Genomic DNA, 12,175 nt, shown 5'->3' on the forward strand with positions numbered 1-12,175 from the left:
TGAGCTTAGTCCCTATTTAATATCATATACTTTGAAGGAGTTACCCTTGATTCAATTTGTGGTGATTAGGTTCTTAGCAGAATAAAACGAAGACCATCTTGGTCTTGCTTTCCACTAGAGAAATACTATGCCTCACCTACACTGCAGAGGTCAGTATACTTCCAGCCTAAGTAGGAATTCATTAAATTCTAGAATGATTCTGCATTGTAAAACTATATAGATACATAGATTAAAAATTTGTACCTATGAAAACATGCAATTACATATAAATGTCATATACTTATGACATATCCCTGTCACATACATACCCACAGAAACATTGAATTAAGGAGTAAATTAGGAAATAGGTACTTGGCAAGTATGGCATTCCCTTTCTGGATATTTTCTAGCCATCTCCCCAATCCCTACCTTTCTTTGCAAAATTTGAAGGAACAAAATGCTATTCTGATTGTTAACTTCAAAAAAGATATAATTGAGGTATAAACATTACAAAATCTGCTCAAAGAATCAATTGAATGAGAGAGTAGATGGAGATCCATTTTAAAACTTTATTTTGAAAAAAATTCTGAAAAGAAATATGGCTTAACATTAATTTGTGAAATTATAAATAATATGGGTTGCAGAAAACTGCTGGATTAAATCTCTCAACCAAGTGGATTGTACTAACTTCAAATTGTTGCCACAAACCTCAAACCCAAAATAACTCTTTTCCTATCCTCACTTTTAGCTGATGCTCTTGTCAAATATTTTAGTGAGAAAATAAAAGCAGCCAAAAATAGACTTCCACAAGCTCCTGATGACATATCTACCCTCCTACTAGCATATGCTCTGGCTTTTTTGCCCATTAATAGAGATGAATTTTGCAAGTTCCTATCTAAAATCATCTCCTCCATTGTAGACCAGATGCCATCTGCTTTAATCTACCTCTGCTGTGTTGCTCTATCACTTCTTCACGCTCTCTCCTAAATCATGGACTTTTCCTCTAATTGTTCTCATGTGCATGCAAGCATGCTATTATTTTCACAATTTTAAAATAAATAAACTGAAAACTACTCTTCTCAACAATTTGCCCACAAACTTCTGCATCATTTCTCTAGTCCCCTTCAGTAACATCCCTGCAAAGAGTTGTCTATGCCCATTCCCATTATCTCTTCTAAGTAAGAGTAACAGCAGTTTCATCTGGTGGCCCTGCCTCTACCTAGTCTTCTTTGTCCTACCCACCTACTTAACACTGGAGTGCCCCCAGTACACAGTCTTTAGAACCCTTCCCTATCTATTGCCACTTCTCTGATAATCTCAGAGTTTTAAAACCTATATTCCAATGACTCTCGCATTTATGTTTCCAGTCCGCACATATTTCCTGAATTTCAGATTCATGTATCCAAATGCTTACTTTAAATCTTCTCTTGGATGTCTAACTGATAACTTATTTTTGAACTGAACTCCTCATCTTACCATCCCACCTCCACTCCAACCCACCCTTCCCTGGAAAATTCTGCTTTTACAGAGTCTGCCTCTCAGTGAACGGCATCTCATTTTTTTCCATTTGTTGAAATCTTAGAGTTATTCTCGACTTCTTTCTTTCTCTCACAGCCTAGGTGTATATTTACAATTAGAATATCTTCTTGATTTATTAACCCTTTAATTATTATACAATAACTTTTTGTCTCTTGTTACAGTTTTGCCTTAAGGTCTACTTTGTCTGATATAAATATAAATATTCCTGCTTTCTTTGGTTCCATTTGCTTGGAATATTTTTTCCATCCCTTCATTTTCAGCCTGTGTGTGTCCTTCAAGCTCAAGTGGGTCTCTTGTAGGTGATTTATACACCACCGTTACCGTTGTAGAGTATTCTGATTTTGATCATATACTTAACATTATCAGTGAGTTTTATATTTTCATTTGTCTTCATGTTACTAATTAACTTCCTTTCATTTCAACTTGAAGAAATCCCTTTAGCATATCTTATAAGCAGCTCTAGTGGTGATGAACCTCCTTAGCTATTTTTTTTTTTTAATTGGTCTGCAAAAGTCTTTACCTCTCCTTCATTTCTGGAGGACAACATTTTTGGGTAAAGTATTTGTGGTTGGCAGACTTCTTCTTTTAGCACTTTGGATGTATCATCCCACTCTCTCCAGGCCTGCAAGGTTTCTGCTGAGAAGGCTGCTGACACCCTATGGAAGTATGTCACAATTCACTTTGTATGTGACCTTGTATGTGGCAATTCACTTTTCTCTTGCTGCTTTCTAGAGTCTTTCTTTGTTTTGATTTTCAAGAGTTTGACTATAATGTATCTTGGTGAAGTCTTCTTTAGATTAAAAGTTATTCTGTCATCTTGCTCTTTCTTATTTGTTTTCTGAATGCTGTTTTAGTTCTTCGGTTCCTTTTTGTTCTTTTGCTATCATCATTTATTATTTGACAATTTTCTGTACCTTCATCTTTTGTGTTTCTACTACAGGTTTTTTCTTTGTGAGTATCAAGAAGCTTACATAACACATTTTATAGTTATGATAGTCTATTTTAAGTTGACCACAGTTTTATACCAAACTAAAATCTTATGTAAATATTAAGAAACAGAGCATATTTATTAACAGGAGAAAAAGTTTAATATTCTATTTTCACATGATTATATTATGACTGAAAGTGCCTTCCATGCTCATTTACACTAATACGGAAAATGTTTATGATCAAAGTTTTAGTGAAAATTAAAAAAAAAATCTAGTTACATATGATTATCAGTAGATAAAGACAAACAGTAATAGAACAACAAGCCAAAAACAAGAACAATAATGAACTACAGGGCTTCCCTGGTGGCGCAGTGGTTGAGAATCTGTCTGCCAATGCAGGGGGCACGGGTTCGGGCCCTGGTCTGGGAGGATCCAACATGCCGCTGAGCAACTAGGCCCGTGAGCCACAATTACTGAGCCTGCGTGTAGGAGCCTGTGCTCCTCAACAAGAGAGGCCACAATAGTGAGAGGCCCACGCACTGCGATGAAGAGTGGCCCCCACTTGCCGCAACTAGAGAAAGCCCTCGCACAGAAACGAAGACCCAACACAGCCATAAATAAGTAAATAAATAAATTAATTAAATTAAAATAATAATAATAATAATGAACTACATAAAAAAGAGACTAGAAAAATAGATTATCTTTTTATGAGTTATTTTCTTTGGGTAGTAATTTTTAAAGTTTTTTAATGTTTCTCATGTTCTCTAATTTTTCTTTGAGGGCATGAGTTATATTAACAATGGGAAAGTGCTAAATTTATTTATTTAATTAAGTACAGCATACATAGATGACTTGATTTAATTTAAAATTGTACTTATAGTAGGCAGCTTCTGCCTCCCAAATTATTGCACATATTTTTCTCCTTTTGGATAAAATACATGATTTTTAATTAAATGTCCCACCTTCATATGTCTCCATATTTACTCATGTATGTGATGTGGAAAATTAACATGTAGACATCTATTGAGATAATTTTCATATATATGATAATCTATATATTTAATAAAGAATATCTATAGAAGAAGACCCAAAGCACAACTCTGTCCCTTCCTCTCATTAAACTAGTTTCTGAGATTCCTTTATAATGGAATAAAGCTGATAATTTCAAAAGATTCTGAACAATCAATTCCCTTTATACTTGTTGGTTTTTCCTTTCACGAGATGAAATATTGAATGCTCTAAAAGTTAATTTCAAACATTGGCATTATTATTAAATAAGTTTTCTGCTTTGGGTATTAAATATTACATATATTTATCTTAATATTCTTTGTTTTTTTCTTAACCTAATGGCCCAACTTGGCTAGCTTCACTTTCTCTATTTTGCTTCCAATTGACTTCATGTTTCTTTGTTTAACATCCATTTTTCTGCCTAGTTATGTCTCTGAGGGAATGCTTGTCAGATTCCTTTACTAAGGGAATAGACTCCTGTGACACTCCAACTTGGTGGTTTGGACTGTCTCTCTTTTAGCACACTTTTTTTTTCTTATTTGTCATGTGGCATTTTGTAAAACATTTCCTTTCCAGGAGTCTTCAAAAAGCTACATTTTCTCTGTGGTAGAAAACAAAACTTGTTTATTATTTGTAAATGTACTGAAAGCATGACAAATACTGCAAACTACCTGATTTTTGTAGTGAATAGAGTCTGACTTATTTCTCTTCCAAAATATGACTTGAAAACATACCAACTAAGAGACATTTTGGGGAAAATGATCTGTAAAATTGTAACACATCTAAGATCAGAAACAGGAAACATCTTTTGGTCTAGAGATATTTTTGTTTTATGATTTTTTTCCTTTTGATGTCTCTTCTTTCCATGTGGATGCACTCACTATCACCTTTAGTTTTTGTCTGCCTTTGGAGGAAATCCTTTAGAGTACTCACAGAACTTTGCAAAATAAACTAATTGTTGCTGATTCTCTACCTTTAAAGGGGAAGTACATTTTGGAAACATTAATTTTAAAACTTCCTTAGCAAGATTACTTAACAGCTATAAAACAGAGATCAGGCATTTTAAAATACCTTCCATAAAAGACAGATTTGTGGATTCTAAGCAAAATGCTATAACAAATGTGATAATAATATAGTCAGCTTGAAAAAAAGTTCATAGACTAATGAAATGTAACATATCCATTATTAAATCAAGACAATATACTAATAAATGTATGTTCATTTAACTTCCTAATACATGTTCTTTAAGTAAAATTGTTCCATTTTGTATTTAAACTTCAGTGTTAGAGGTACAAATTAAGGCTAAAGATAACTCCCCTTTGTAAAAAGGGAAGAAAGATTTTAAGGGAGCAGAATGAATCTAGGAAACAAAGTATATAATTAAAAAAACAAACATTTTTAGTTCAAAGACTCAGTAAGCTTTTCAGAAAACATCACTAAAGATGAAGAGAGGTTTGGGGTTGAATGCATAGGATTATATTTAACCGTGGTCTTGTTTAAAGTGCTAAATTGCTAAGAAATATCAAGTCATAATACCAATGTTGTAGCATTTTACTGGGAATGAATAAATTTTATTGATTTACAAAGAAAAATTAAATGGCATTTCAGAAATCAGTGTAATTAGTGTTGGTGTTTCTTTCTATAGTCACCTACCACTGATTTAGACCTAAATTTGAAGCATTACACTAGTTAGGTATATGGCTATTAGCACCTTGCAGAAGAACACATGTGAAGGTACTGGATTTTTTTCTTTCCTTCTTTCTGTTAATTGGTTCTTCTAGTTTTCATTTTCCTGTAACTTTAAATGAAAAAAATCAAGTTTGTGTGTGTAGTGGAGGGGTACCTAGGAAAACCCTAAGAACTATGTGTCTGTGTGTGGTGAGATTGAGAGTAGGTGGTCTAAAGGGTCATTTGACCTAGTAAAGGGGCCAATGAAAGGAAAATAGTGTGTGAACCATTAATCTCAAGCTTGTTTACACAACTGTAATTTTGTATTGCTTGTTTACTGCCACTCTGATGACAGAAACAGTTCTTCCTTGACTTAGCAGCAGGCTCCTGGACATCATGCTTAAAAAATTATTTGTGATAACAAGTGATGATAATATTTAATAAAATAGTTTCATATAATCTGATACTTTTAAATGGGAATGATATTTGACTATGTTAAAGTATTGACAAATTAACCCTATCAGGTAAATATTATGGCTTTAGTGTTTACATTTCTATAAAAATAACTTAAATTTGAGGAAAATAATACGTTTCTGCAATGTAGTAATATGTACTTCTAGAGAACAGGTTTGTTTTTTTTTTGTCATACCAGATTATTGGCTTAATATATATTTTGAAGATCTTTTATATGCTCTTTATCCATTATCAGTGCTATAAACTCTTTGGGTATTTTATTCATACTATTTCCATTGGGTTTTATCTCCTGGTGGGCTCTGTTTTAAAAGTATATATTTACGTTAAGTTGTCTTTTTGGTAAAGTTCCCAGAATTTCTGCATAATAGGTGATTAGTTTGTGATGTAAATAAAGTCCAAAATAAATTGTGAAGATCTAAACTGTGAAAATCTATCTTTCACCCCAAAATGTCTGTCATTTAAAAATTTCACTGAGTGTCTACATGTACCAAGCACTAGGCTGAGGATGGAACACAAAACATACACCATTACAAGACTCCCAGAATTTGTAGCTGTGGTGGAGACTGGGTTGAGCAGAGAAATAATTCCATAATATGAGTATGGCATATTCTGATGAGAGGATAATTTAAAATGTTTACAGTTCTAACAAAAAATAATTCACTTATAGATATTTTCTTGAAAATAACCATGTACATGGTTTAAGGCGAATGCCAAGTTTGAATGAAAACTACTCTATACCATAAGAAAATGTGTAGTGAATACAGAAAAAAAAAAAAAAAAAGAAACTGATCTGAATGTTTTATTTACTAATTGTTAAACAGCTAGTTTGATTTAACACTTTTTTCCTGATTTGATGGGAGTTCTCAAACTTTTGAATGTCTCAAAAACTTGAGAAATGAAATTTTTATTTCTAGCAATAAAGTGGCTGATTGAGATAGTGATTCTCAAGGCCTGGGAGCTTTATATCATTATCATGTGTCTGGGCTGAGAGGAGGCATGTGTAGTTAAAACAAATTCCAATAAGCAGGAAAACTTTTTCCCTTCTCTCTCCTTGCCATTCTTTCCACTAACTAATAACTAATTCGAATAACTAATTAATTCTAAATGATTTTAGAAAAACTGTATACATGGTAGAGATCTCAGAGAATTCACAGCTAATTAAAAGAGGTCTCTCAGTGGAGCTGACATGAAAACTATACCAAGAACTTTATAATACTGATAATACAATGCATGTAAAGAATTAAAAACACTTAAACATATAATATTTGTTCACCAGGATTAATTACTACAATTGCTACTGTTTACAAGAGTTAAAAATGTATTTTTTCCCCTGAAGTTAGGCTTTTTTTTCATGCAAAAATAATCATGAGCTATAGAGCTTATCTGGTTCTTCAATTAGCTTCATTTTCAATTATATATATTATATATATAAATATGTATAAATATTCTTTAAAAATACAAAAGTTTTAGGAAATTGGATCAGTGTTACTTGAAAGGAATAGTTTACTTTTTAGAAGTCAGATTTTCCAGCTCATGTGGGATAAAAAATTAGGTTACATTAGAGGCAGTTTCAATGTCATACGTAGTATCTAACTGTCATGTGCTTAAGTTAATGTGGAAAGAAAGAGCTCTATGTTGAAGCGTGGAAGAAGTGAGGAAAGAGGGAAGAAATCAGATCCAAAATCTCTCTGTAGCTTACAAAATTCCAGTACCAATAAACACATAAAGTCTGGGAAACCAGACTGAACCCACAGGACTCTCAATGAAAAAGGAGAGCTATTTGAAATACTAATTATTCCTTCAGTTTAAAAAAATCAAGCTTTACCCCCAAGGTATGAAATGATTACACATGCATAGAACAGCTGGTGGAAATTGAATGAGGATGTTAGCAACGCTGATAACAGAGGGGAAGAAGGGTGGGTAGAAAGCTTCGAAGGGAAATTGACTAGTGTATGAGTGTATGTGCTTAAAAGGAGCACTTCAGTATTATAATCTGATCACTTAATTTTGTTCTTTTATATTCTATTTCTATTCCTAGATGTCCTTAGGACTGGAAAAAACTAAACAGCTTTCTGTGAAAATGAAAGATGCTAATTTAATTTGCTAGAATCAAATAAAAAGCAAAAATCACAGATTCTTCCTACATCTCAGCATTTCTTCTTTTTATTTTTATTTTTCACATATTATTCCATTGCTATAATAATTTTGTTGATGAAAAGAAAAGAATATTGTCTGTAGTTTTTAAGTCAAGGTGTCTGTTTGACATTTACCCTGGTAAAGGACCTTTCATGAATTTATTTATTGTAACTATAGTGTTATTATTTTAATAACACTCAGACTCTCTTGCTTTCCTCACCTGATGGAGTTAATTCTATAGCCCTATTTCCTCTGTATCCACCACAGTAGCACTGGACACATGGCCCAAACTAGCCAGAGTACTACATTCTCTGGTTCACAGATAAGCATGTGGCCCATACCCAGCCAATTAGTGTTATGTTGTCAATTAAAAATAGTTCTAGACTTGTATATTCACTTTATCATAGGAGGGATATTCCCTACACCACTGTAACCCTAACTTTGGTCACAGTTTAAATATAAATAAGTAGAAGACAAGACCCTGAAAGAAATCAAAATTTTAACTTAAAAAACCAAAAAACAACAACAACAACAAAATCAAACTTCTGTTTTCTAATTGTCATGTAAGGAGCTTGGAAGTGGCCAATCCATCCTAACAACAAGCAAAAGGCTGAACAAACTGAAAAATCTACAACTCCTTTTAGAGTCATTGGAGAAATGATGTCAAAGAGCAAATAACTGTCACCAAAATTGGAGATAGATGAACACAGAGAATCATAATGAACCAGAGTAGAAACCCACGAGAAGAAATCTCCAAAGGAAGCAGTGCTGGAGTACGAAAATCTAAACTGTATTGTTGAATTGCTGGAGGCTTATGTGGCCAAATCTGAGAGTTACAAACTCCAGGGTAAACCAGTCATGGAGTGGCTCCACTTTTGTGAGTTTTACTTCCAAGAGCTTGACCAGGTTCTCACAGTGACTATTTGAAAAAAAAAAAAAAAAAAAAAAAAAATCCCTCCCAGCAAGGGAGGGAAAAGGAAACATTTTCAAATATGTCACAACACTGTATTGTTAACAAGGCCTTTCCTCAGGAGAAACTAATTTACCAGAACATAAGCTATTGGAATATGAACAGAGCCTAACCAACCTGGGTGAAGGGAAATAGTTAATTCTCACCTGCTCTAGTCTTCTACACAAGGGAAGGGAAATACCCAACCCCAGCCCACTACATCCATCCTGTCCTACAAAAAGGAGTGGGGACTGAGAACACTAGTGAAGTGCTTCACAGTTCAGAGACACAGGCTCATTAAAAGACTGAGATCTAATCATAGGATTATAGAATGCTTTTGTCTCTCCACATCTTAGTATCACTTACTAAAGGTCTATTTATAGCAGTTTCTTTGATTCAGCACATCATGCACAGATTATCAAAAAAAAAAAAAAAATTACAAGGCATACTAAACAGCAAAAAGCACAGTTTGAAGAGACAGAGCAAACATCAGACCCAGACTCAGATTCAGCAGGTATTTTGAAACTTTCAGACTGGAAATTTAAAACAATTCCAACTGATATACGAAAGTCTTTACTGGAAAAGTAGACAGCATTCAAGAATATTCAAGATGGACATGTAAATGGAGAGAGAGAGATTCTGAAAAAGAATCAAAAACAAATGCTGGAGATTGAAAGCACTCTAACAGAAATGACAAATAACTTTAATGAATTGATTAGTAAACTGAACATAGTTGAGGAAACAAATGTTGAGCTTGAGGATATTGCAATATAAACCTCTAATACTGAAAAGCACAGAGAAAAAAGACTGAAACATACAAAACAATTTCTAAGAACTACGGAAAATTACAACATGTGTAACATACATGTAATGATAATACCAGAAGGAGAAGAAAGGGAGAAAGAAACAGAAGAAATATTTGAAGCAATATTGACTTAGAATTTCCCCCAAATTAATGTTAGACATGAAAGCAAAGGCCCAGTAAGCTCAGAGAACACCAAGAAGGATAAATGCAAAAACACAACAAAACAAAACAAAAACTACACCAAGGATATCATGTTAAAACTGCAGATATTCAAAGATAAAGAAAAAATCTTGAAAGAAGCCAGAGTAGAAAAACACCTTATCTATAGAGGAGCAAACATAAGTATTACATCTGACTTATCAGAAATCATGCAAAGAAAAACTGAGTGGGATTAAATATTTAAAGACAGAAAAAAAGGTACCAATTTAAAATTCTATACCCTGCATAAATGCACTTCAAATTAAAGGAGAAAGAAAGACTTTTTCAGACAAACAAAAATTGAGAATTTTAGGGAAATTGTGAATTTGTTGCCAGGAAACCTGCCTTGCAAGAAATGTTAAAAGAAATTTTTTAGAGGGAAGAAAATTACATAGGTCAGAGACATAGAATTTACATAATAAAAGGAAGACCATCAGAAAAAAGAATAAGTGAAAGTAAAATAAAAACATTTATTTTTCTTATTCTTAATCTAACAGATAACAGTTTGTTCAAAATAATAATAGCAATAATATACTCAATTACATATGTCTATACAAATAGATATAGATATGCTTATGTATGCTAATTTATAAGTCAAAAAAATAATAGCAATTATTTGGGGGAAGTAATTAGGATTATTATGTCATTATAAGGTATTCACATGACCCAGGAAGTGGTATAGTCTTACTGGAATGTGGAAATGAGTTTGTTGTTAATGTACATTGCAAACTCTAGGTTAATTAGTAAAAAAAGGTAAAATAAAAAAAAGTGTAACTGGTATGTTAAGAAAGGAGATAAAAAGAAATTTTATAAAATACTTAATTAGGCATGTGAGAGACCTTCAAGATGGTGGAGGATTAAGACGTGGAGATCACCTTCCTCCCCACAAATACATCAGAAATACATCTACATGTGGAACGACTCCTACAGAACACCTACTGAACACTGGTAGAAGACCTCAAACTTCCCCAAAAGCAAGAAACTCCCCATGTACTTGGGTAGGGCAAAAGAAAAAAGAAAAAACAGAGACAAAAGAATAGGAACAGGACCTGCACCTCTGGAAGGGAGCTGTGAAGGAGGAGAAGTTGCCATACACTAGGAAGCACCCTCACTTGTGGAGACTGGGGTGGCAGGGGAGAAGCTTCAGAGCCACGGAGGAAAGCGCAGCAACAGGGGTGCAGAGGGCAAAATGGAGAGATTCCCGCACAGAGAATTGGTGCCGACCAGCACTCACCAGCCCAAGAGGCTTGTCTGCTCACCCGCCGGGGCAGGTGGGGGATGGGAGCTGAGGCTTGAGCTTCGCAGGTCAGATCCCAGGTAGAGGACTGGAGCTGGCTACGTGAATACAGCCTGCAGGGGGCTAGTGGGAGGGAGTCCGGGAAAAAGTCCGGAACTGCCTAAGAAGCAAGAGACCATTGTTTCATGGTGCACAAGGAGATGGGTTTCAGAGCACTGCCTAAACGAGCTCCAGAGATGGGCGCGAGCCACGGCTATCAGTGTGGACACCAGAGATGGGCATGAGATGCTAAGGCTGCTGCTGCCGCCACCAAGAAGCCTGTGTGCAAGCACAAGTCACTATCCACACCTCCCCTTCCGGGATCCTGTGCAGCCCACCACTGCCAGGGTCCCATGATTCAGGAACAGACGGCGCACCTCAGACTGGTGCAGCATCACACCGGCCTCTGCCAGCCCAGGCTCGCCCCACATTGCCCCCCCCACCCCCCAGCCTGAGTGAGCCAGAGCCCCCTAATCAGCTGCTTCTTTAACCCTGTCCTGTCTGGGCAGGAACAGACACCATCAGGCGACCTACAAGCAGAGGCAGGACCAGCAAGCTACAGTGCTGGACAACCTATTCCAAACAAGTAGCAAGACAGGAACACAACACCACCCATTAGCAGAGAGGCTGCTTAAAATCATAATAAGTTCACAGACCCTCCAAAACACACAACCAGACATGGCCTTGCCCACCAGAAAGACAAGATCAGCCTCATCCACCAGAACACAGGCACCAGCCCCTCCACCAAGAAGCCTACACAACCCACTGAACCAATCTTACCCACTGGGGGAAGACACCAAAAACAATGGGTACTAAGAACCTGCAGCCTGCAAAAAGGAGACCCCAAACACAATAATTTAAGCAAAATGAGAAGACAGAGAAATATGCAGCAGATTAAAAAGAAAGGTAGGGCTTCCCTGGTGGCGCAGTGGTTGAGAGTCTGCCTGCCAATGCAGGGGACACGGGTTCGAGCCCTGGTCTGGGAGGATCCCACATGCCGCGGAGCGACTGGGCCCGTGGGCCACAATTGCTGAGCCTGCGCGTCTGGAGCCTGTGCTCCGCAACGGGAGAGGCCACGATAGTGAGAGGCCCGCGCACCGCGATGAAGAGTGGCCCCCACTTGCCGCAACTGGAGAAAGCTCTCACACAGAAACGAAGACCCAACACAGCCATAAATAAATAAATAAATAAATAAAATTTAAAAAAAAAAAAAA

At 35.7% G+C, this 12,175-nt stretch overlaps 1 long non-coding RNA gene across 1 annotated transcript in view; it reads left to right on the plus strand.

Annotated features, from left to right (window-relative positions):
• The first annotated feature begins 6,619 nt into the window (after positions 1–6,619).
• The window catches only part of LOC309628398, a 32,437-nt gene continuing 26,881 nt past the window's right edge, over positions 6,620–12,175 (plus strand). Inside the window, exon 1 of the long non-coding RNA XR_014244476.1 lies at positions 6,620–11,867. This is a non-coding gene — a long non-coding RNA (uncharacterized lncRNA). The remainder of the gene's footprint in view (positions 11,868–12,175) is intronic.

Source organism: Balaenoptera borealis, assembly GCF_965194805.1.
Source record: "Balaenoptera borealis genome assembly, chromosome: 4".
NCBI lineage: Eukaryota > Metazoa > Chordata > Mammalia > Artiodactyla > Balaenopteridae > Balaenoptera > Balaenoptera borealis.